Source organism: Lepidochelys kempii, chromosome 2 (assembly GCF_965140265.1).
Source record: "Lepidochelys kempii isolate rLepKem1 chromosome 2, rLepKem1.hap2, whole genome shotgun sequence".
Classification (NCBI taxonomy): domain Eukaryota; kingdom Metazoa; phylum Chordata; order Testudines; family Cheloniidae; genus Lepidochelys; species Lepidochelys kempii.
This window is the reverse complement of record NC_133257.1, coordinates 74732706-74759975: the sequence shown is the minus strand read 5'-3', so window position 1 is coordinate 74759975 and position 27270 is coordinate 74732706. Positions and strand designations below refer to the sequence as shown.

The 27270-nt window shown below is 43.3% G+C and overlaps 1 pseudogene; it reads right to left on the bottom strand.

Annotated features, from left to right (window-relative positions):
* Positions 1-27270, bottom strand: part of LOC140906113 (ethanolaminephosphotransferase 1-like) — a 58779-nt pseudogene that overhangs the window by 29837 nt on the left and 1672 nt on the right.

The following is a 27270-nucleotide window of genomic DNA, read 5'->3' as shown; positions in this document are numbered from 1 at the left end:
TTACTTTGTGTAATGACCCATCCACTTCCAGTCTATATTCAAGCCTAAGTTAATTGTATCCAGTTTGCAAATTAATTCCAATTCAGCAGTCTCTCGTTGGAGTCTGTTTTTGAAGTTTTTTGCTGAAGAATTGCCACTTTTAGGTCTGTAATCGAGTGACCAAAGAGATTGAAGTGTTCTCCGACTGGTTTTTGAATGTTATCATTCTTGACGTCTGATTTGTGTCCATTTATTCTTTTACGTAGAGACTGTCCAGTTTGGCCAATGTACATGTCAGAGGGGCATTGCTGGCACAATGATGATATGATGGCATATATCACATTGGTAGATGTGCAGGTGACTGAGACTCTGACAGTGTGGCTGATGTGATTAGGCCCTATGATGGTGTCCCCTGAATAGATATGTGGACACAGTTGGCAACGGGCTTTGTTGCAAGGATAGGTTCCTGGGTTAGTGTTTTTGTTGTGTAGTGTATGGTTGCTGGTGAGTATTTGATTCAGGTTGGGGGGATTGTCTGGAAGCAAGGACTGGCCTGTCTCCCAAGATCTGTGAGAGTGATGGCCATCCTTCAGGATAGGTTGTAGATCCTTGATGATGTGTTGGAGAGGTTTTAGTTGGGGGCTGAAGGTGATGGCTAGTGGTGTTCTGTTTTTTTTTTTTGTTGGGCCTGTCCTATAGTAGGTGATTTCTGGGTACTCTTCTGGCTCTGTCAAACAGTTTCTTCACTTCAGCAGGTGGGTATTATAGTTGTAAGAATGCTTGATCGAGACCTTGTAGGTGTTTTGTCTCTTTCTGAGGGGTTGGAGCAAATGCGGTTGTATCACAGAGTTTGGCTGTAGACAATGGATTGTGTGGTGTGATCTAGATGAAAGCTGGAGGCATGTAGGTAGGCATAACGGTCAGTAGGTTTCCGGTATAGGGTGGTGCTTATGTGAGCATCACTTATTACCACCATAGTGTCCAGGAAGTGGATCTCTTGTGTGGACTGGTCCAGGCTGAGGTTGATGGTGGTGTAACCCTTCTGCCTGTCAGAGTTGGCAGCAACAAGGGCCGGGTTCAGTATCTAGGGGTTTCATTCCAATAACACAATGCAAAACTGGCTCGAGCCCCCACCCAGTGACCTGGGACAAATATATACCACCCCCGCTGGGCGCCTCCAAGAGGCAATAGTTCCCCTCTCGCAAGCACATAGTCTGAGTGTAGCAAAAAGCCTTTTAATAACAGAGAGAAACAATGTGGCATTATGTTGGGGAAACACCACCAACAGGATTCATAACACAATCCATGAGCAAAAAACCCACGCCAAGCAAATTGGGACGTGTCCTTTCCCTTTGGTTCTTGAGTCCAGCAATCCAAAATCACCCAAAGTCCCAAAAGTCTCTGCCCCAGAGTTCAAAAGTTCATCTGCAGTGTTTTACTTCCCAACCTAGGTGGAGATTTGGGGTGGGGGGGTTAAGGGGCACCTTACGTGGTCCAAAGTTGATGGCCCCACCTCTCCATGGAGCTCCGCTCCGCCAGCCGCCCCATGAGCTGCTCTAGGCATCCAACAAACTGCTTTGCTCTACAAGCCGCTCTGCTCACTGTCCCACAAACTGCTCCACCATATATCTTCAGGCTCCCCCACTACTTAACACAACACTCAGCTCTTAGTAAGTTTAGCTCTTTTGTGATTTCAGTTTGCAGCAGGGGAGCCTCTGTGCTGGTGCACCATTGGCCCAAAGTGAATTCAGCTCAGCAGCCTGTAACTAGACTCCTAAGGGAATCAAAATTAGCTCTGATATTCCACAGTGGAGAGAGGTGGAAGTGCAATTAACATGTAAGGCCCTCACCAGGGGGCCCATACCACCAAGTATTAATACCTGTCCCCAGCCTCTCTTAATTCACAGAGTTTTGGAACCCATGTTTTAACTGGGAATTGGTCCTGCTTTGAGCAGGGGGTTGGACTAGATGACCTTCTGGGGTCCCTTCCAACCCTGATATTCTATGATTCTATGATTCTATGTCCCTTGCCTAGCGAGTGCTACTTAGTTGATGGCGAGTCCCTCCATCATAACAAAAGGCCAAGTACAGTTCCACTGTCCTTGATTCCCATAATCAGGGTAATAACAATTTATTCTTCCTGCCCCAATAACAGAGACACTGGGGATCCCACAGCAGCCAAAGTGACCATTTGGGCAGCTATGGCCTCATTCTAGGTGGCATGGGTGTGCATATGCAAATGAGATCAGCCCCTGAAGTTCTTTTCCACAACTTGCCACACCTCACCACCAGATGTCAGGGTGGAGCTCATCCTGACTCTGCTTACATCGGGATGGAAATTGTTGAAATCATGGTAGAATTCCTCAAGGACTCCATTACAGACCTAAAAGTGACAATTCTTCAACAAAAAACTTCAAAAACAGACTCCAATGAGAGACTGCTGAATTGGAATTAATTTGCAAACGGGATACAATTAACTTAGGCTTGAATAAAGACTGGGAGTGGATGTGTCATTACACAAAGTAAAACTATTTCCCCATGTTTATTCCCCCCTCCCCCCATTCCTCACACATTCTTGTCAACTGCTGGAAATGGCCCACCTTGATTATCACTACGAAAGGTTTCCCCGGCACCCCCACAACCGCTCACCTTACCTGATCACTCTCCTTATAGTGTGTATGGTAACACCCATTGTTTCATGTTCTCTGTGTATATAAATCTCCCAACTGTATTTTCCACTGAATGCATCCGATGAAGTGAGCTGTAGCTCACGAAAGCTTATCCTCTAATAAATTTGTTAGTCTCTAAGGTGCCACAAGTACTCCTTTTCTTTTTGCTTAATACATGAACCTCTAGAGAATATGAACAAATAAAAAATCATTTACAAAGGAAGATTTGTTTTCTGCCCCCAAAATAAACATTACATAAATGTCACTCTAGAAAATAAAAGTAAACAGCTGAGCAATCTTCTGGGTCTGATTTGAACAGGTGCAAAACTTAGCCTGATGTGAATTTTTTCAGACTTTTTTTTTTTTAATTTTAACATGACATTATGTGCAATAAATTGATACATATAGAAACAGGTAGAGAACTGGTGACAGGCAGTTAAGTAATATGTAAAAAAAATTAATTCTTAAAGAAGCTTGCTATGCATTTAGATTTGAGCAGATATTCAGTAATAGCGAAAACAAACGAAAAAAGGAGTTTCACAGAAAAACCACTTAATTATAATTCTGCTGACGGGCTCCTTGATTAATTAATCTAACAGAGCGTAAGAGTCAGTGCAGCAGAATTCCACTGATTCTAATGGGCCTTCCACACCTATGTCCTGATCCTGCAAAGACTTACATATGTGCTTAACCTTATGCATTGGGAGTAACTCTGTTAACTTTGATAGATCTACTCATGGTATGTAAAGTTAAATATGTGCCTAAGTCTTGTTTAGATGGAGAGTTGGTGCACAAAAAGCTGGGGTGTAAATTTCCCATCGGGAGTAGATCAAATCATGGTTGTCTTTCTCCCGGAGGATAGAAGCGACTTTGTCTGTATGAAATAAAAGCTGGTCTCTATACTGGAAGGAAAGGTTAAAGGACTAGAGAGAGACCCATGTATTGACCTTGTGTTGCACCAGAGAAAATGAAGACTTTTTGGCTAGAAGTCAGGATTTGTTACTTCAGGCACAGCCTGCTGAAGAATCAGAGAGGGCAGTGCAGGGGGGAACTGAAGAAAAAGGAAGGAAGTTGGCAGTATGTGTCCTCTTGAAGAACAAGGAGGAGAACCAATATACCCCCAACACAGATAGAAGTAAGCAACTGCTTTCAGGCTCTCTGCACAGGTACTAGGAAGAATGCCTACCCCTTCCTACTTATCCATCTGGACACCTACGATACTGCCAAGAACGACCTTGAGTGGATCACTGTAGACTACATGTTACTGGGAAGAAAGTTAAAAGAGTTTGGGGTTCAAGTGGTGTCTCATCCATCCTCCTTGTTGAAGGAGAAGGTCTGGGCAAGGACCACTAAATCATGGAAGTAAATTTGTGGCAACACAGGAAGCTCATGTTCCAGGAAAGGGGATTACTGTGCTGGCATGGGCTCCATCAATCAAATACTGGGAAGAGCATCTTTGGACATAGTCTGGCTAATCTGATAAGGAGAGTTTAAACTAGGTCCTATGAGGGATGGTGACAAAAATCCAGCCAATGCACATCTAGGTTCAACTAATGAAGACAAGGGGAAGAGGCTAATTTCTGGAGAAGGGACTAGAAAACACAACTGCATTAAAAAGGCCAGAAGAAAAGCAATAGGGCAGTCTGCAAAAATATCTTCAATGCTATATACAAATGCAATGAGTGGGAACAAGCAGGGTGAACTGGAAGTCATGGTATATGAAGAAAATGACTGAACTGGTATTGCAGAGACTTAGTGGGACAACTCTCATGATTGGAGTACCAGCAGTGAGGTACCAGCATGGAAACTGTTCCGAAAGGATAGGTATGGGAAAAAAAGGAGGAGGCGTTGCGCTGGACGTCAAGAATGTGTACACTTGGTCCAAGGCCCAAGAGGAAGTGAGTGGCAGACCTACTGAGAGCCTCTAGATGCGGATAAAAAAGAGAAAGAACTGTAGCGATGTTAGCGTGGGGGTCTATTATAGACCACCAAATCAGGAACAGGAAGTGGATGAGTCATTCTACAAGCAGATAACAAGGTTAGCTAACACACATGAGCTTGTTTTAATGGGGGATTTTAACTTCTCTGATATCTGTTGGAAGACAATTACAGCAAAACATAATACGTCCTGCAAATTCTTAGCATGTGTAGGGGGCAACTTTCTGATTCACAAAGTTGAGGAAACAACTAAGGAGTCATCCATTTTTGATCTGGTCTTGACCAACTGTAAGGTCTGAGGCCTTTTTCTGCAGCCACATTAGGACACCGGCAGCCATGAGCCAAGAAGCAGAAAGTCACATCCTCACATTCCATCTCAATTACATTAAAACAATTACATATCAGGCTGTTAAGAAGGCGCTTCTATATTAATAGAACCAACCCACCACCAGATAAAGAAACAGAGCTTACGATGTTTAAAGAAAACTTTCTTTGGTAGCATTCTGTTTGGCAAGGAATCACTTATCAACCGTTGTGGGTGTGAAATCTCTACTTCTTTATTGTTTTTCCTTTATGGTCCCTACTTCTCTATTTTTTATCTGTATGGTCTCTCTTTGGTTCTTTGATTATTACTGTCTGTTGCATAACTAATTTTGCAAGATTTAAGTCAACTAAGATGGTAGGGTATGATTGGGTAAAGAATTGTTTCGCAATATGTTAGGATTGGTCAAAATTATTTTGTAATACTTTAGTAAAATGATTGGTTAAGGTACAGCTAAGAAGGACTCAAGTTTCACTATATAAACTTGGGTCCAAAAGGAAGTTCTTTGGAACCTAATTCCCAGGATACAGCCCCAAGATCAGAGCTGCCAGACCTCAACACCCTGCCAACTATATTATGCAGAAACTGGAGTCCCCGGATGACCTGATCCTGACTGGCCATCAGGAAAAGTTTGTCTGCCTTATTAGGAGTGGTGAGCACTGTATGCTTAGTGTGTGCATTCTGGTTTGGTAACTGTTAATAAATAGAAGTTAAGGATATTACTGTGTAAGGCTCTTTCACTGATAAAAGGCCCCGCAGAAGAGTATGCCCTGGGCCCTAGGAACTGAGTAAGGGGGGTATTTAAATGAATCAGATTACGACCTGAGCCCTCAGAATTGGGTCTGGGTGGCCCTGAGCCCTACGAATGGGGTAAGGGTGTGTACCTTTCACCCAGAGCCCTAGGATCTGGGAAAGGGTGGAGGGTGCCTAAATTAACTGTGTTATGCCTTCAGCCCTATGAAATGGGTAAAGGTGTGTGCCCTAGAATGTGCAGGTAACACAACAGGGATAAATTAACTGAGAATGTGAAGGTGGTTGGGAACTTGGGAGGAAGTGATCATGATCTGATCCTATGGAAAGGAGGACATAAGAACAGCAAAACAAGGAACCTAGACTTCAGAAAGGTGGATTCAACCAACCAATAGTAGGCAAAGTCCCATGGAAAAGCCAAATAGGAAGAAAAGGAGTTGAGGGGGGCTGGCAGTTCCTAAAAAGATGTAATACTAGAGGATCAACATTAAGCTACTCTGATGCAAGGGAAAGATCAGAAGAGCTACCTAAAAACCAAAAGGGATATATACAGGAAATGGAAGGAGAGGCATGTCACCAAGGAAGTATACATGGGAATAGCGTGAGGATGTAGGGACAAAATCAGGAAAGCCAAGGCAAAGAATGAGTTACAGCTGGCAAGAAATGTTAAAGACAACAAGAAGGGGTTCTTCAAACATCTCAGACCAAATAGAAAGATCAAGGATAGTGTGGGTCCACTGCTCAATGGAGACGGTGAGCCAGTAACAGAAGATGATACGAAGGCAGAGCTGCACAATGCCTACTTTTCTTCAGTCTTCACACAAAAAATAACATGACCGGACGACTAGCGAAGTTACCATAGACAATAAAGAGGAAGGGATGCAGATTGGGATAACTAAAGAACACATCAGCAATCTTCTGATTAATTTGAATGAATTCAAGTCAGCGGGGCCTGATGCTATTCACCCAGGCTGCAGAAAAATTAGCTGAAGAACTCTCGGAGCCACTGGCAATAATATTTGCAAACCCATGGATGACAGGCGAGGTCCTAGAAGACTGGAGAAGGAGTAACATCTTTTAAAATGGGGGAAAGGAGGAGCTGAGGAACTACAGACCAATCAGCCTGACCTTGATGCCTGGGAAGCTATTAGAGCAATGTATAAAACATTCAGTTTGTGACTACCTGGAGGATGAAGGGGTAAATCACAAGCGGACAGCATGGATTTACTAAGAACAAATCATGCTGAACCAGCTTGATTTCCTTCTTTCACAGGGTATCTGGTTTGATGGATAGGGGGAATGTGGTGGACATAATATACCTGGACTTCAGCAAGGCTTTTGAAACAGTCCTACATGGCATTCTGATAACTAAGCTGGAAAACTGTGGGCTTTGCGGAACTACCATTAAGTGGATACATAATTGGTTAAACAACCACAAAGAGTGACCATCAATGGAATTATATCAGACTGGTGGGAACTCTCAAGTGGGGTTCCACAGGGATCTGTTATGGGTTCAGTGTTTTTCGACATCTTTATTAATGACTTGGATGTAGGAATAGAGAGCGTACTGATCAAATTTGCAGATGATACAAAGCTAGGTGGGGTTGTCAACACTTTGGAGGATACAGCTAAAATTCAGAGGGATCTTGATAAATAGGAGAACTGGGCTATAGACAAGAAAATGAAATTCAACGAAGACAAATATAAGGTGTTACACTTAGGGAAGAAAAACCAAATGTGCAAATACAGAATGGGTGATAACTGGCTTGGCAGCAGCACTGCTGAAAAGGATCTGGGAGTTGTGGTGAATCACCACCTCAACATGAGTAGCAATGTGATGCTGTTGCAATAAAAGCAAATGCAATTTTAGATTACCTTAACACAGGCACAACATGCAAGTCACGGGATGTGATAGTACCGCTCTACTCAGCACTGGTTAGGCCTCAGCTGGAGTACTATGTCTAATTTTGTCACCAATGTATAGAAAGGATGTGGAGAAACTGGAAAGGATCCAGAGGTGAGCAACAAAGACGATCAAAGGGATGGAATGCAAGCTATACGGGCAAAGGCTGAAGGAACTGGGTATGTTTCGTTTGGAAAAGAGGAGATTAAGAGGGGACATAACAGAGGTTTTCAAATATTTGAAAGGCTGTCATAAAAAAGATGGAGAAAAGTTGTTCTCTCTTGTGATAGAGGGCGGAACAAGAGGCAATGGGTTCAAACTACAGCACAGCCGATTTAGATTAAGTCTCAGGAAAAACTTCCTAACTGTAAGAACAGTAGGACAATGGAACAGACTGCCTAGGGAGGTTGTGAAAGTACCTTCATTAGAAGTTTTCAAAAAGAGGCTGGACAGCCATCTGTCTTGGATGGTTTAGATAACAAATCCTGCATCTGGCAGGGGGTTAGACTACTACTACTACTAGATGATGCTTGTGGTCCCTTCTAACCCTATGATTCTTTGAAAGCGCACTAGGAAACTGTTAGTGCACAGTAGTGGAGTCCACACCGTCAGTTAGTGTGCATCAGCCTGGGGCACTATAAATTTACACCCCAGCTTGCCGTGCATGAGCTCTCCATCTAGACAAACATACAGTTTGCAGAATAGAGGCTGTACAGGACCCTGCTGGGGTGTGCCTCTCAATATAGTAAATCAACCCTTAACATTAATTCTATTTTAATACTTAGTAGAGGTGAGAAAAATATTTGGAGAAAATGACTTTCCAACAAAATTTGACTGCTTACAGGTTTTCTTTTGAAGCCATTCTACAAAATGTCAAAGCTTTCCATGCAATTGCACATAAAAATATTCTTGCTGTTCACATGAATTTGAAAACATGATATTCACTTAGATTAATTTCAAGCTGTGTAAATTGATTGTGACTGGTCACACACTGGTTCAGTAGAGCCCAGTCTATAAGCAGGTGGTTTGTTTGTTTTTGTTTTTTAACTGGTATAACTATTTGGGTTAGGAGTGTGATTTTCTTTTTATCTGAAATAGCTATCCAAGTACAACTCTTAACGTTGGAATAGTAATGCCACTACCATCTTTTCAGTGAATACATGCTATCTGGGCTTTTCTGGTGGTCCACTGCTCAGACTGAGAGGCTCCCTCTCACAACTGATGTTTATTTTCTTCCTTTTATTTTTAGCTTTGTTTCCTCTCTTCAATTGGCAGTAGTGAGTAAGAAGTAGGGACACAGCCTATCCACCTAAATCACTCCAGTTATTACCAACATTTGTAATTTATCTGGTGCGACTTAACCTACCATTCTATTAAAGAAAATTTCCCATAGTGCTTCAGATAAGCATAAAGTCTCTGGGACTGCACACAGTAGCAGTGCTACACCTGTCAATAAGAAGCAATAAATTCTTTGCTGCCACTTCACACTAGCTGTTGGAGCTGGCTTAGAGCCACAGCAGGGTCATGGTTAGAGCTAGTCCAAATTTTTTCATAATCTCTTTTTCAATTATAATTTTTTGACAGAATGTGTAACTTATTTTGATCAAAATTTCCCATTTTGTCATCCAAAAACCGGAAACCAATAAGTTTTTCAGTATAAATTGATGGGGCGGCATCTTTTAAAAAGTTAACTTTTCAGTAACATTTTTCAACAATTTTTAATAGCTTTTTTTAAAAAACTTTTTTTAATCAAACATCTCTAGTGTTTTTTCCACAAGAAATTACAAATAAATGGAAATTTTTAAATCTATAGAAATTTCCTGTGAAAAGTAACTGGCATTTTTAAACCGGCTCTAACCACGGCCCTTCCTTCACCTCACTCCTTATGGGGTTTCTAATACTGTTTACATGAATCCTTGTGCACTGGGACCAAAACTGTCATGCACCAGTGTAATGTAAAGAGGCTCCTCTTCTGGCTGCCTTTTTGACTCTGCATAAGACTAAGAGCTTGTGTTTACTGGAGAAACAAACACCATTAAGGCAGCACCCTTCTTGATATTGGATGGTTTTAATTAACAAAAAAATTAAGGACTTGATCAGTTGGTCTCCATGTCCACTGAAGGTAGCACAAGAACTAATGGACTTAATCTACAGCAAGGGAGATTTAGGGTTAGATATTAGGAAACACTTTCTAACTATAAGGCCTGTAATAGGCATCCAAGGAAGGCTGTGAAATCCCCATTGTTTGAGGTTTTTATGAACAGGTTGGAAAGAAGCTGTTAGGAACGGTCTAGATTTACTTGATCATGCCTCAGAGTAGGGGGCTGGACTTGATGACTTCTCAAGATCCCTTCCAGTCCTACATTTCTATGATTCTATAAATGTAGATGTATTTGATCACCTATCCTTCAGAAATTTTACATCTAATTTTCAAGTTTATGTATCATGGCCTCCTTTGAATGGCTAGCTCTAAGCAAAGCCAATCGAAACACCAATTACAACGAAAGCACTGTAATTACATTACTAATTCTGATGAGTCCTGCAGTGGCAAATAAAAGTGATCTGCATAACTTACAAGAATTTCTCTGTCTCATGACATTTTCATGATGAACCACAGCTATTTTCTTTTCCAGTTAAGATAGAGGCAAGTACAGAGGGTAGTCCGCTGCTTCACAGAATGAAGCTGAGTCATCATCATCATTCTGTGAACTGCACAATGAGGGTTAAGTTTTCATTGAGCTTACACAACTGCTGCTATCATATAATATGCTGTACTTCCTGCACACTATGCTGAAAACGTGGCCCTGAGTGACTGGCTACCATCAATTTAAAAATAGGGTCGCCAGTTTTGGTTGGACGTATTCCTGGAGGTTTCATCATATGACATAAACTTTAATTAAAGATTAATCTTTAATTTCTGGGGACTCTAGGACAATCCTGGAGGCTTTGCAACCCTATTTAAAAAGGAGGCACGTTGGTAAGGGGGACTGGCTCATCTCAGTGCTTGAAGTGGTGTAATAGTGTAACTCTGTCACTGAATGAAGTTAGAGTCCTCTTCTTCTGTGCTGCTGGAGGTAATAATGATGTGCATGCTTTAAACAGAGCCTTTCATCTAAGGTTCCAAAGTGATTTACAAATATGGATAAGTATTGCCTCCATTTTACACATGGGAAAATTGAAGCATAAAGAGATGAAGAGCCTGGTTCTACTACCCTTATTTGCCTTGTGTACCACCTTAATCTGTGAGAAATGGCTTCTACTACAATGGGGTTTAGTACAATAAGGTACTACTAAAGTATTGTAGGGAGTATGATGGCAGAATTGGGCCTTAAATAACTTAACTAAATTTAACCCAGTGAATTAGTGGCAGAGCCAATAACAGGAACTGGATCAGCAGGGCTGTCTCTAGCTATTCTGGGGCTCTATGCTGCCCCCCCCCATGGGGGCACCCAAGCCTCTGCGGGGGGGCTGGCCCCAGGCCTCTGTGGGGGGGCGGGGCTGGCTTGCAGGGCAGGGGGAACCGCCTCCCAACACTCACCAGCGGCACAGCTGGGGCTGGTCACTGCACTTCCTGCCGCCAGTGAGTGCAGCACCTCAGCCATCCTGCAGAGCTCAGGGGAGTGGGGGCGGGGCCAGAAAGAGGCAGGGCTGGGGCGGGGAAGGGGTGGAGCAGGGGCAGGGGCCCTGGGGAAGAGCTGGAGCAGCACGCAGCTGCTCAGGACACCAGGAAATTTGGTGCCCCAAATTTCCTGGTGCCCTACGCAGCTGAGTACTTTGTGTATGGGTAAGGATGGCCCTGTGGATCAGACTCCCCCTTCTCTAGCTTCAGTCAGTGCATAATGAGCGTTACTTCAATGCCAAGCACTAGTTGCTGGAGTAAGGACACCTTGGGTGTGAGCCACAAAGATACTTGGGTCCTGTTTTTGGACATAACTATGATCCACAAAGCTCTGCTCAGCTGCTGCCTAACCCTGTAGGCACCTAAACTTACTCGTTGCCCGTGGTTTTGCCTCTGAACGTGCTGAGAGGCAGCCTATGGGATAGCGACCCACAGGAGAGTTCACACAAAATGGCTGTGGTGGGAGAGGAGAGGCTACTCACCCAGAATGTGGGAGACCCCTAGTCCAAGTCCCCCTTCCTCCTGAGGGAGAGAAGGGAGTTGAACAGGAATTAGCCATCTCTCAGGGGAGTGTCCTAACCATTGGGCTATGGCGTAGTCTGATATGAGGCTCCATCAGTCTCTCCTATTGAAGTTGTTCCCCTTTAATTGAATAATTAAGTATTAACTGGGCCAGTGACAGAGTCAGAATGATTCTCTAGCCTAGTGGTTAAGGCACTCACCTGAGAGGTGGCTGATCCCTGTTCAAATGGTGAGTACCCCGTCCACAGGGCTAAAGGTTATAAGGGAGGTCCTCTTCCTCCTCTTTTCTGTTGTTTCAGGCCCTGCACACAATTTAGTCAGCCGAACACCTATCTCCCCTAGTTTGTGGCTCACATGCAAAGACAGGTGCCTTCCTGCAGCCCAGACTTAGATGCCTATCTCCATAAGAAGGGCAAAGCTTACCACACACCTTTCATAGAATATCAGGGTTGGAAGGGACCTCAGGAGATCATCTAGTCCAATCCCCTGCTCAAATCAGGACCAATCCCTAATTTTTGCCCCAAATCCCTACATGGCCCCCTCATGGACTGAACTCACAACCCTAGGTTTAGCAGGCCAATGCTCAAACCACTGAGCTATCCCTCCCCCCTTTACTTGTCAGCGTCTCCCATTGGCTAGCTCAGACAGCTCCCCCGCCAGCATGCTGGCTTTGTGGATCATACTGTAAGGAGCCTCTCTTCCCCCATTCATTGTCTAGATGCCTAGGCTTTGTCGATCACAGTGTTGCTCCTGTAATTTTTCTCGATGGTCAAAAGTTAGGTACCACAACACTCAGTGTTAGAATGCCTAAGTACCTTTGTGGATCTGGGCCCTATATATAGTGCTTGCCTTAATATTCTCTCTACCTCTTCATGTAATTAACAGATATTTAAGTTTATTTGCTTACCGCTCTGACTGTGAGTGTGTCGTTACAGAAGTTACTAGAAATGAGGTATAAAAACAAATACAGTGGTTTGTGAACTAAGTCGATAGAAAATGGAAATAAGAGTAGTCTGCATTTTGTTAGTGCCTTCCACCTGAGTTCATCAAAGCTCTTCACAAGCACCATTGAATTAAGCCTCACAGCACAACCATGAGATAAGGAAGTTTTATCTTTATTTTACAGATGGGAAAACTGAGGCATAGAGCGGTAACTTCCCCAAGGTCACATGGGAAGTTGTTAGCAGAGCCAGAAGTACCACCCATATCAGCTGGTTCCCAGTCCTGGGCTTTCCTCCCTAATAGCGCCTCATGAATAGGGGATAGCTCTCTTTGAATTTCAGCACTGGATCCATGATGAACAGCTCTCTGTGAGTATTCGTATTAATAATTTGAGCTTTAATAATTGATTGTCTTCACCCAGCTGTACCTGCCATGCAGAATGAACCTTTATGGGAAGTCCTAAAGTGTGATCGCAGTACAAATGGTCATCAAGATCCTACCTAGGATCTGGTTTCTGAAAGAGCTCCACCTGGAGGCTGGTTAGTAAGCCACCAGAAGAAGATAACTGAGACTGGGGAAATCAATCCAGGAGGATGAATTCTAAGGAAAGGTACTTGACTTTGAACTTTTGCATGGGTAAAATCACTTGGGAACACCATATGACCATTGTGCAAATACTGTCATTTATATCCCTGCATTTTATGTAAGGTTTGATGGAACAGTGGAAGTGAGGGCACTGGGGGGCTTAGAGTAATGATTATGGCATTTTAATAAATGCCATATGTGTTAATTCATACAGTGCATCAGAGTCTGTGCTGGTGAAGTAACTGCTATGCTTACCATTTCACTAAGACTAATGTTATCTAAATGTCACAAATCAAATCTATCTAAATTACACTCTCATTTATGTCATCTGATTTTTATACTTGCTGCAGGCATATTTTTCTGATAAGCTAATGAAACTATAACACTGATGATTTGTTTGAGCATGCCCCTTCCCTTCAAATGCACAAATATTTCTGCAGTACTTCTAGGATTATGCTATTTCTTGTTCAATTTCTTGGCCAAGTTCATTTGCCCTGAGCAATATTTTTCTCTTTTCTTTCATACTTAACAGTAACATAGTTTTAAAAACAAGAATCATAAATACTTACCACTTGGCTTAGATCATATCCCCAAGGAAGAAAGAGAACTCCTGTGTTATATTTTTCCCAATGTGAAAACATACAGTTAAGCAAGACAATGCTTAAAGATATATACATTGCGTGTACAGAAATCCCAGTCTTTCCATTATCATGTGAGCAGATAGAAAAATAAGAGAGGATGAAGAGGGAGGTAGCCCAGCTATCTAGCCCATGGTCAAATAACTCCCCCAAAGGGCTACTGGACTGAGTCCTTCGAGCATGCTTCCCATCTATAGAGTCTAGAAAGGTCGGGGGCGGGGAGAAAAAACAAAAGAAATATAATTTTGTTAGATAGATTTCATGCTACAGTATTTAATAACATGGGGGAAATGTATTCATAGACGAAGAACAAATGGAGTTCTGCTCCACCAAAACTTTAGTCCTGTCCATAAAACATTGACTTCTGCCCTCATCGAAATATTTTTCTGTTACAACTCTTCTTCCTCACAAGCTTTGCAAATAGACACTTGCATTCATTACCCTGTCTCCCAATGGCCTCCCTGATAATCTGTCAAAGCACAGTAGACCCAAGTCCTACAGGAAAACATTCCTAACAGAGGGGAATAAATAACCCTAAATAATTATGATCTACACCAGGGGTGGGCAAACTTTCTGGCCTGAGGGTCACATTTTGGTGGGGAAATTGCATGCAGGGCCATGAATGTAGGGCTGAGGCAGGGGTTTGGGGTGCGGGAGGAAGTGCGGGGCGTGGGAGGGGGTGCAGTCTGCAGGAAGGGGCTCAGGGCACCTGTTTGTAGGACAAATTCTTTCTTGAAGTCTGGGGCTATGAGCAGTGATGAGCTGCCAAAATCTTCGCAACGGGTTCCCTCCTCACCCCACGAGGGGGTCGTTGCCCACCCCCGCCCCCTGGGACTCCTGCCCCATCCAACCCCCCCACGTTCCTTGACGCCCCCCACAGGACCCCTGCCCCATCCACCCTGTCCCCTGACTGCCCCCAGAACTGGGCAGGAGGGTCTCGTGGGCCACCGTAGTGGGTGACCACCCCACCCCTAGGAGCCAGAGGCACCTGCCGGGGGGCGAGATGGGATGTCCCGGTGGTGCTCCCAGGAAGCATCTGGCAGGTCCCTCCTAGGGGTGGGGGAGCATAGCTATGGGGGGAGCAGGGGGAGCGGCTGCTCCCCCCACTGATCACATCAAAAGTGGCGCCTTAGGCGCCGATTCCCTGGGTGCTCCAGGGTGTTCTCAGCCTGCCCCGGCTTCCCGCGTGAACAGCTGATTCATGGGAAGCCTGGGGTGGGGGCGGAGAAGCAGAACGGGGCAGCGCGTTCAGGGGAGGAGGCGGAGGTGGAGTGGAGGTGAGCCGTGGGTGGGGCGGGGAGCTGCCGGTGGGTGCTCTGCATCTACCAAATTTTCCCTTTGGGTGCTCCAGGGCTGGAGCATCCGTGGAGTTGGCGCCTAAGGCGTTATTTTTGGCCGGTTAAATTTAGAAGCTCTTTTAGAACCGGTTGTCCCTCCCAGAACAACTGGTTCTAAAAGGGCTTCTAAATTTAACAACCGGTTCTAGTGAACCGGTACAAACCGGCTCCAGCTCACTACTGGCTATGAGTACTGGATGGCAGCAAAGGGCTGTCCTTAAATCTGCAAATGCTCCTTCGGCTGTATCAGACCACTTTACTATCTTGGGGCCCCGAGACTTTATCAGGTCTGTCAATGGCCCTGCTCTTGTGGCAAAATGAGGGATGAATCTCCGATAGTACCCTACTAACCCGAGAAATGCTCTGACCTGCTTTTTATGGACTGGCCAAGGCCAGTCTTGTATTGCCTCCACTTTGTTCCATTAGGGTTTTACCAAGCCTCTCCCTACTACATACCCGAGGTATCTGGCCTCAGTTAGTCCTATCACTCACTTGAGAGGGTTGGCAGTGAGGCCGGCCTTCTGCAGGGCATTTAGTACCAGTTCTACTTTCCCTAGGTGTCTTTCCCAGTCACAGCTATGGATGACTATATCATTTAAATAGGCAGCGGCATACCTGGCATGGGGTCGCAGCAATTTGTCCATAAGTTGTTGGAATGTTGCAGGGGCCCCTTGGAGTCCAAAAGGGAGGACAGTGTATTGGAACAGGCCATCGGGTGTAGAGAAGGCAGTCTTTTCCTTTGGCATTCTCGGCCAGGGGAATTTGCCAATATAGTTTGGTCAGGTCTGGAGTGGTTAGGTATCAGGCCTTGTGTGACTGATCAACTAGTTCGTCAATGCATGGTATCGGATAGGCATCGAATTGGGATACTTCATTCAACTTCCGGAAGTCGTTGCAAAACCGCAGGGTGCCGTCAGGCTTGGGTACTAGGACGATAGGGCTGGACCACTGTCTGTGGGATTCTTCAATAACCCCAAGTTCCAACATCTTCTTCATTTTTATCCTAATTTCCTCTCTTTTAGTTTCTGGTATCTGGTACGGTCTTATCGTCACCCTTATTCCAGGCCTGGTGACGATATGATGTTGGACCAGTGTCGTATGGCCTGGCTGTGTACAGAACACATCTTGGTTCCGTTGGATCATATCAATGACCTCTGTTCGTTGTTCTGGGGCTAACTCGGGAGATATCCTCACCTGCCCTGTGGGTCGTCTGTCTGAGGTGGAGCTCTCTGAATGACCAGGTCTTCAGTCACACCAGGGCTTCAGTAAGATTGTGTGGTAGATCTGCTCTGGTCTTTGGTGGTCTGATTGTCTGACCTTATAGTCCATTTCCCCAACGGCTTCCACTATCTCATACAGCCCATGCTAGCTGGCTAGGAGTTTGCTTTCCGCTGTTGGCACGAGCACCATCACCTGTTCTCCCAGCTGAAATTTCCGTACTTTCACACGGCAGTTGTAATATGTCCACTGGGTCTCTTGTGCTTTTTCCAAATGTTCTCGTACTATAGGGGTTACTCGAGCTATTTGCGCTCTCATCTGTGTCACATGCTCAATGACATTCTTTGCTGGGTTGGGTTGTTCTTCCCAGTCCTCCTTAGCAATATCTAATATTCCGCATGGGTGGCGTCCATATAGTAACTCAAAGGGAGAAAAACCAGTGGATGCCTCGGGGAATTCCCATATAGCAAACATTAGATATGATAGAAGGGTATCCCAGTCTTTTCCATCCTGTGCTACCAACTTCCGGATCATACCTTTAAGGGTGCGGTTAAACCACTCGACCAGGCCATCTGTTTGAGGATGGTAGACTGAGGTCCGTATGGCATGGATGCGGCGCACGGTACATAAGTCCTTCATTAATTTTGACATGAAAGGGGTTCCTTGGTCAGTCAGGATCTCCTTAGGGATGCACACACTAGCAAAAACCTGGAGTAGTTCTTTTGCTATTGCCTTGGATGTGGGGTTTCTTAAAGGAATGGCTTCTGGCGTGGCATAGTCAAGGATGACTAATACATTTCGGTGGCCCCGTGCTGATCTTTCCAGCTGGCCCACTAGGTCCATGGCTATCCTTTCGAAAGGGACTTCTCAATAATAGGCAAAGGTACTAATGGAGCCCGCAATTGAGGTCGGGGCTATGCAACTGGCATTCTGGGCAGGAGGTACAATAGCGTCGGACCGCCGCGCATATTCCTAGCCAATAAAATCTTCTTAGGACTCTATCCAGTGTTTTGTCTACTCCTAGATGTCCCCCAAATAAATGACTGTGAGCTAACTCTAGTACTGCCCTTGTGTGTTTCCATGGGACTAAGAGCTGCTCTACTTCTTCCCCTCGTATTTGCACTATTCGGTACAACAGATCACGTTTGATCACATAATACAGCCTTGGGCCTTTGGTCTTTCCTTCCACGGGTACGCCATTTACTTCCACTATCTCCTCCGTCACATTTGCATATAGTGGGTTGTTGGCTTGATCCTGCCCGAAATTCTCATGAGCAGTACCACTCTGACCTAACTCCAAAGGACCTATTTCTACTCCGCCCCTTGGGTTGCCCCTACTTGGGCTAGGAACTGCATCTGAGTCCTCATTGGCCTGAATTGTCTCCTGGCCTCCTGAATGGGTTCGCTTACCAACAAGGGAAGCTTTCTGGTTCTCTGCTAGAATCCTGATCCCTAGCCTTTTATCTGCCCTTTTTCCCACCTATACTTTCGGGGTTTCCTGGGGGATGAAAATAGCTCTGGGGCAAATTTGGCAAAAATTGGGGTGCCTCTGTCTCAGCCTGGGGCTTGCTACCCTCCCCTGGCTCTATTGTGGGGAGTAAGTTCTCAAACCCAGGGAAGTCCCTACCAATTAAGACCAGGTAGAGGAGCCTAGAGACCTCCCCTGCAGTTACCCTGGTAGTGTTTCCCTGGATCTCAATCCATACTGGGATTGTGGGGTAGAAATTTACGGTGCCATGAACGCATGTTACTCCCATGGTTTTGGCCCGGGTTAGTTGGTCTTGCCCCACCAACTTCCCCAAGACCAGTGTGCCAGCACCCCCAGAATCTACTAATGCTGTGGTCACAATACCATTCATTTTTACTGACCTTGTATACCCATGTGAGGTCATTGCGACCCCTACCAGGCCGATTCGGCCACATTGTTCCCCAGGATCCCCCAGATTGCACTGCATAGGCTCTTCCCTGTTGGGATATTGGGCTGCTATATGCCCCAATTCCCCACATTCGTAACACCAACCCCTTAACCCAGTTGCCGCTCTCTACCTGGGGCTATTTGGTCGGCCCCCCCAGCCCTCTCGTCCCAAACCCCCAGGTCCCTTCTTGGCCTCAGGCCATTCCTCAGTGTCTTTCCTCCCAGCTATGGTTCTTCTGTAGTTCTCGACAATCCGGGGCCTTGGGTTTGGGGCTGGCTTCCTGGTTTGCCGTGTCTCACCCCCTGGTGTCTGGAACAGTTCATGGGCTGCCAGCTGTCTTTTCACGAGGGAGACCAACTCATCATAGGTAGAGGGGTCATTCTGGCCAATCCAAGCCCGAAGGCCTGGTGGTAGCCCCCTCATATACCGGTCCAATACCAGGAGCTCCATCATTTTCTCAGAGCTCAGGGCAGCCATTTCCGGGTCAGGTGGATCAGGTCAAACAATTGAGATCGGGGTGTCTTGTCCTCTGTATACTGCCATTCATGAAACCTCTGGGCTCGCAACACCATTGTTACTCCGGATCTGGCCAGGATCTCTGCCTTCAGCTGGGGGTAATCCTCCGCAGTCTCTGCAGCCATATCATAGTGGACCTTCTGGGCCTCTCCACACAGGAACAGGGCGAGGATACCAGACCACTGATCTTGGGGTCAGGCCTCCCACAGGGCTGTTCTCTCAAATGCCAGGAGGTATGCCTCCACGTCATCCTCCCATGTAATTTTCTGTAGGCAGGGCTGGCCTCTTAAAGTCCGGGTTCCATGGCAATTGTGGTTCCACTCCATAAGGGCCTTCATCTGGTTTGCCAGCTCCTATAGCAGACCTCGGTCCTGGGCAGCCTAATTCATCAACAGCCAATTAGTCTCCTGCTGCACCCGAGTTGCCTCCTGTTGGGTGGTTGCTTGGATTCGGGTAGCCTCCTGCTGGGCCACAGTGGCTTATATTACAGCCTTGACCATGTCGTCCATCTTGGGGATGGGATGGTTTTGGGTAACACTGGTTTAAGTCCCCAGCGTGGAGATCCCACTTCTAAAACCACGTGTGGCAAATTGCCGGCATGATTATGATGGGTCCTACGCTTCCTCTTCTTGTGTGTGGGGGGGGGAGGTTCAGGGTGCAGTTTCCTGCCCCTGAACTAGGGGTATCTACTGTCCCACTAGTAACCCAAAGAAGGGTAGTGACGAGGGAGGGACCCGGGCCTGCCCTCTACTCTGGCCCAGGGGCCCTAGGGATAGTGGCAAACCATTTGAACTAGTCCTTCCTTCCCCTGGGCTACTTCCTTCTCCTGCTCTTCAGCTTGTGGGGCTTCCTGCCTTCTCTCTGCACAAGCCAGGTGTCTTTTACCCAGGGTCTTGGTCTTCTAGCCAGCCATGGCACTTCTCCAAACTCTCCTCTGCCCCAACTCCTCCAAACTGCTCTCTGCCCAACTCCAAACTGCAGTGGTAAATAAGGAAGTGTTATTTACTCCTTCTCATAATACAAGGACAAGGGGCCACCAAATGAAATTAATAGGCAGCAGATTTAAAACAAACACAAAAGTATTTTTTCACGCAACACACTGTCAGGCTCTGGAACTCCTTGCCAGAGGGTGTTGTGTAGGCCAATACTATAACAGGGTTCAAAAGGGAGCTAGAGAGATACATGGAAGATAGGTCCATCAATGGCTATTAGCCAGGATGGGCAGGAATGGTGTCCCCAGCCTCTGTTTGCCAGAAGCTGGGATTTGGTGACAGGGCATGGATCACTTGATGATAACCCTTTGGGGTACCTCCCATTGGCCACTGTCAGAGGACAGGATACTGGGCTTGATGGACCTTTGGTCTGACCCAGTATGGCCAGTCTTATGTTAAGACTGGAAATAAGGCATAAATTTTTAACACTGAAAGTAATTGATCATTGGAACAACTTACCAAGGGACATGGTGGATTCTCCATACCTGGCAATTTTAAAATCAAGGCTGCATGTTTTTCTAACAGATCTGCTCTGGGAGCTATTTTGGGGAAGTTCTATGGCGTGTGTTATGTAGGAGGTCAGACTAGATGATCACAATGATCCTTTCTGACCTTGGAATCTATGAATCATTCTTAAGAAAGGGCAAATGTACAGATTAGACAAAGCTGTCCCATTCTGAAACATCTGAAATACACCCAAAGGTAAAATGAAATTATTTTTTTAAGAAAGCCAAGGACTGTAGCCAGTGTCACCAACAGCAATGTCAGCACTTAGTAACGATTTCCAAAGAAAATGGTTGGTGTTGTCATGCTGCAAAAAAATTCTGCTTGCATTTGTAAGGGAGGTTAGCTAGTTATCAAGGCCGCAGTTTACCAATATGGAAAGTTTTAGAATGTTGGGTTAAAAATACATCCTATGGGTGTTAAACATTTTCAGCACATTATCAAATCCCTATATTTCAGTGCTTTGGGAATAGGCTAGTAATTTATTCACAACCTTTTATTGTTTTAATTACAACATACTGGACAAAACAACATGTAGATATGAGTTATGCAAATTCTCTTATCATACTTTACCTAAAGCATAAGCACAAAAGGTGGTACAAGTACCACATAGCCATACCCATGCTGGAACAATTCCGGGACTGGCACCTGCAAGATATGGGGGTGAGTGGAGGAATGGGGAGGAATAACAGTGGTTATAACTAATGAAATCACCTAAAAGTCTTGTGTGCAATAGAACATGTATCTGTGTGTATGTGCACATCCTCATTATGTGAAAAAGAATTAAAACAGTATATTTTTGTGAATTGGAAGCAATGTGCACCATCAGCAATCTATACTGATTATACTTCATTGAATTTAGTGGGGTAATGGAGGCCCAGGGTATTTACAAGTAGGCTCATATGGTAAAGGGGAAAAAAATATACAATAGATTTTTGCAGCTGAAGTGATTACAACATTGTATGAAAGTAAAGATAATAGGGCAAAAATCTTCATGCAGGTTGTGTGCAGACCACCCATCAACTAATGAGTTAATATTTGTGCAATGCACTGTGTAATTTTTAAGTTCTTAGTAACATATTGTTCTTAGTAACATAAATGAGATCATTGTGCAGTTTTACAGTACAGATCAGAGAGGAAAACTTTGCCCATAGGCTAGAGCGGATATAGCAGTGATAGTTTCTCTTGATTTTTGGAAAGGTGCTTGATACGGTGATTCTTGATAGTCTTGCATTTAAACCGGGGAAAAATATGAATTGTATAGAACTACAAGATGGCTACAAAACTACTATTTTTTAAATCCTTGTTTATTTAGAGCACTAGGTCCCTGCCTGAAAGAGCATGCAATCTAAATTAGACATAACCTGGTGAGGGTGTCCCAACAACAAATGTTCATATATACAAACCTTTTCAGTTTTCTTACAGCCTGGCTGGTGCCGCAGGAAGCACAGCACCAGGCACAGAAATAATGTGCAGAACATTTAACACAACCCAGGCAAATGGCTTTGTGGTCAGTGTGGTAAATGTTGTTCTTCCCAAATTGGTCTACAGTCGCAGGCGAAAACCCATTAGTACAAATTGTGATTGCTGACATCATCCTTGAAATCGGAGTGAGTGGTATTAGTAATTCAGCCCATGATGCAGATAAATTTGGATTTGGAACCTGAGAAAATGTAGATCTAAATTTGTCAGAAAAGAGCAGGTGTTTTGAATCAATTTCTGTAGTTTTGTATTTGGCCAGAAAAAGACTTGAATGTGGAGGTGAAACTCCCTTATTTTGACATCAGAAAAGAAAGGGAAATGAATACTGATCTGGACACGGATCTTAGATATTATGGTCTCTGAGGCAAATGAAAAAACTTTATAGAAGGCATGTTTTTTTCTTTTTTTCTGATCTTATTTAAGAACGATTATGGCGTTAGAATCCTATGATAGTGCCCGCTCCTGCACCACTGAATTCAATGGGAGTTTTATCATTGACTTGAATGGTTGCGGGATCAAACCTGTAGTGTAAAAGTTCAGCTAAATGACTTTGTGTGGGTCTTCGCAACTCTCAGCCCTGATCTTTCAATGAGATGTGGGCAGGCAGGCAACTGCATCCACAGGGAGCCCCACTGAAGTCAATGGAGCTTTGTGTGGGAGAAGGAAGGCAGATATCTTGCCAGAATTTGGTTGAGTAGCTCTACAGTTGTAAAAACCAAAGGGATAATTACTTGATGCGGTGTAGTCCTAGTCATAAAAAGATAACAGAAAATAATTAATTAAAATAATCAGAAATCCAGAGAAGCTTAACAACTTAGGAGCAATCCACAGAGGCACTATCTGTAAAAATATTTAAAAGAAAAATCACACTATTAAGAAACCATATTTTAACTGAACATGTCACCACGTTTGTAAAAGCTAAAGAGAAGTATGTGTTCATAAATCAAAGGCTGTTGTATCTGCAAAATCAGCAAATATTTCAAATGTTAAAGATTCCTCAATTTTTTAAATTAAAAAGTTCTGGAAAATATGCAAGAAAATTTCTTCATAAATATTGTCTTTTTTTGCCTAAATCTTTTAGTGACATTTTTTATTAATAATGTAGTTTAGAAATGTTCTATGTTCATGCATTATACATATTTAATTATAGTCCTTGTTCTCCCAAGCGCTACAGTGAAAGTTTCTCATGCTTTTAGACACTAGAAAAGCAACTGCAGCACCACAGTGTGGTAACTCAGTATCCAGGCAGCATTGTAACAATCTTCCAAAGGACTCCACTCCCACACTGTGTAATAAGTAATTCTACAGGCAGTAATTCTGCAACCCCTTCTTTTCTATAAATAAGAACTTTTAGATGTGACACACCCACAAAACAGTATGACTTTATAGGGGGGATACCCCTTATAAAATGAACTCCCTGTAGCAAAAAGATCTTTCTATCCCCCTGGGATATAAATGTTCTGCACAGAGTCCTCCCTCAAGGTATAAAGATGGCTTGCATGCATATGCTGTAATTTGGCTCCTCTTCATATGCTGTCTCATTATGGGAAGGGTCTGCAATGGATGCATGCATAACAGAAATGCTCCTAGCACATTGTAAAATCATGGCATGAAGCCAGTCTTCCTCCACTTCCTGTTTTTTCATGATAATCAGTGGCAAGTGAATAGATGTCTAACCAAGAATGTTTATGACATCCAAAAAATGTGTAATAAATGAAAGTAACATACAGTGACACTATCAGACATCATACCGTACCTAAGAAAAATGCACTCACCAGCTAGTAATGCTCAGAATTCTCATATGAATCTCCTGTCTACATGGATATCTTGGCTGCTCTGCTAATATTCAGATAAATGCTTAAACCAGCTACGATAAGGTAGTTTTCTTTCTCTTCTTGGGATATGAATGTGTCTGTCTTGCTCTATAGCTATCGCTCCTTCAGTGCTGGATTCTCTTCATGTCTCTCATAATGTAGTAAAAGTACGTGCATTAATTCAGGGTGCGCTGACAAGTGGATGCTTTCCTTTGTGTTCTGGAATACAGAGATACATGTGCCATAAATAGGGTTAAACTGGCACACAAAAAGCTAGACCGAATTCCTAAGCATCCATATTCATACATTTTTTATAGACCATCACACTTTGTTCTTTACTTGACTGGCTCTGCAAGATGCTTTTTTATTTTTTTTTAACTGCTCTAGGGCACGAGGAAAAGAGGAAATATAGTGCAGTGGGGTTTCATGAATTAAAAAAACATACAGAATTTATTCATATCTTGTGTATATGCATGTATGTAAGTATGGCAAATTTTATAGGATAGCTGAACCAAGAGGAAAGAGGTTTCTCAGTCCTCAAAGGACATATTTTTATTACCCAATTTTTAATGAACAAATTTCAAGCAATTTGTTTAATTTCTGATAACATTCCTAAAACTCTCATTTGTCTCTCTACTGTGATGTACCTTTGTGGTCACATCTAAGTCAAATGTCATACTGTGAGATGTAGGTTCAGTATTATTTGCTAGATTATTGCTTCTAGCCCAGTTCTTGTATTTACTATGGATACAAAACACAAAAATAAATAATCTGAATAAATAAAGGTGGTTTGCAATATTTACCAGCTAAGGAGAATATCTATTTACCTACCCTTGCCATTATGATACAATTTTACTTGCTGTTAGAAAAAAAATTACTCGCTTTGTGAGCAAGTGAGTAAAATTTTGTAGGGCTGAGTGGGAGGAGCTGCAGTCAAACCTATTCTCAGTACTCAGAGATGAACAGTCATACTGCTCTATTGGCAATTCTAGTTTAATATTCATCTGGTTCTCACTAGTCCTAGTTGGCCAACTAAGTTTTGGAACAGAACAAAAAGTCTATTGGTCTACTGGTTCTGTTGCTTGGCTCCAGTAGAAACAACCAGAAACCAGTCAAACAATCTTACTGGACTCTACTGAAATTTCTACTGTATACTGGATCCCCCATTTTGGCTGTGCATTTCCACCTCTCTACAGGAGTTAACAGTGGTCAGTCTAGCATTAAAGAGATGTTGTCATGTAAAACATGGTCTGGCCCAAAGTGTATGATTTTAAAAACAAACTTTTACAAAAGCTGAGACAATAGCAATATTTCTATGTTTTTTTTTTATTTTGGTGGAGGCAGGTTGGTTTGTTTGTTTGTTTTACAAATAAACACTACCCTGCATTGCTCCAGATTAGAATTGATAGTGAAAATAACTAGGAGCAAAAGTGAAACTGACTATCTTCATTGCTGAAGCAGAAATAAATGCAAAGAGTAGAGAGGCACCCACTCCAGAGATTTTGGCTCCAGACCCAAAGTTTGAGGGGGGGTTCATTTGCAGTTCTCCAGTATTGTGGTTTAGGCCCATCTTTAGCAGAAAGATGGCAAGTGAAATGGCAAGCCCAAAGGCAAGAATTTTTAATGAATCCTTAAATTCAGGGGGTTGTACCTTATGACTGGAGAACCTCCCAACGTTTTTGGTGATCATAGTAACTGCTCCCATTTTCAGCTTGTTAAAGAAATATCCAGCTCCCTGGACAAGTTCCCTTGGGAGACTATTAGACAGTGCTTGTTTGTAATCATTTGCATAACAGAAAGATAAGGAGATCCTGGTGGTAGAAAGCATATGCTGTAGGAAAAATGACTTGAACTAAGGATGTCTTTCAATGTTTCCAAAAATTCAGTAATGTGGAATGTGATGGCAACTGATGTTTTCTGTTATAATGATGACAAACAATAGATACAACACTGGTAACAGATATATACAAATCTAAACATACCCGTCTCAAATATATCTATCCATTCAGTAAGCTCTTGTGTGGAGAGGGTTTCAGGGGTTGTTTTTTTTTGTTTTTATAGGTTTAATTTCAGCTTTTTAAAATCAGTATCTATTGTTTAAAATTAAATCTACCTTCTGCACCTTAAAACAAACTCTTACATTATGACTGGATCGTTCTTATAAACAATAAGAACAATTTACAATTCTGTTCCAGAGGGGCTGAATAACATAGACTGATGAAAGGGTTTGTGTCCATAGCACTGTACTGTAAGCAAAGAAACAAACATGTAAACATACAAGACATTGAGAACACTGTTTTCCATGGGTAGAATATGGCCTTCAGCATTTAGGAAAAATCAACCTAAATTTGATTGATGTAAGTGTATTTCACCCTGATTGCCACTAATGAAGTTTTAATTTAATTAAAATGTGCTGAGCTGGTTTATAGTACATTGGCAATAACAAATGGATTTTGTGGAAGACAAATATCCTGAGACTTAGATTTAAATATCTATTACACACACACATACACACGAAGATTTCACGTTGACAAATTAGTACAGATCAGTTCTATAACCACTCTATGCATAGAATTCGCATTGACTTCATTAGCAATCCTTTTAAAATACTGTATTTTGTTTTGTGTCTTTTTTTAGTTAAATTGTCTTCAGTGGAACCCTTTGAAATGTGTATTCTCAGCAGTAGTATATTGCTAGCATGAATGTGGGATTTGAAGAAAACTACAGCATTACTCTCCTTTACATCTCTTTTAGAAAACAGCCATGAAGGCTTTCATATGCCAAAGTGATCATTCATGACTTCACTATGCTATTTCTGTACGCTAATTTCACAATAAGAAAACATTTCCAGAAGAGACTCAGGTTGCTAAAATAAAATGTCCCTAAAGGCCAGATTTTTAAAGGTATTAAAGTGCCTTAAATTGCAGATAGGTGTCAAGTGGGATTTTCAAAAGCACTTAAGTGCATAACTCCCATTCATTTCAATAAGCAAATTCCACTAGGTGTGATTTAGGAGCCCAAATACCTTTAGAAATCTTGCCCTAAATGTCCTCTCTTTGGATTATTGTTATCTGTTCCTGAACTAACATTATGAGTCATTTCTTCTTCACCAGTGAGTATCAAGACTATGTAACTTGTGTAATATTCTCAGAACCAGATCATGCCTCAGGATTGCCTAGGTCCCCGCACCTGTTCAGTGTTCCTTTAACTTAAATGGGACTCAGCACTAGTGCAAGGGTCTGCTCTACCAGATCCCAGTGTAAGATCAGGTCTTTAGTTGCTAAGACTATCTATGTCTGGCAACTCTTTAAAACTGAAAGGTCCTTTGTTGGTTCTATGAAGATATTAGCTTTCGTTTGGGTAAAACATTGAATACTTGTGTGTACACTTCTGTATAATAATGCTACACCCAGTATCTATGAGCTGTCTTCTGTAGAACAAAACTGCACCGAATACTTTGTTCTTACTTGAGAACTAGCCCTCTGTGAAGAAAGACGTGGTTCGGGACTATTTAGAAAAGCTGGACGAGCACAAGTCCATGGGGCCGGATGCGCTGCATCCGAAAGTGCTAAAGGAGTTGGCGGATGTGATTGCAGAGCCATTGGCCATTATCTTTGAAAACTC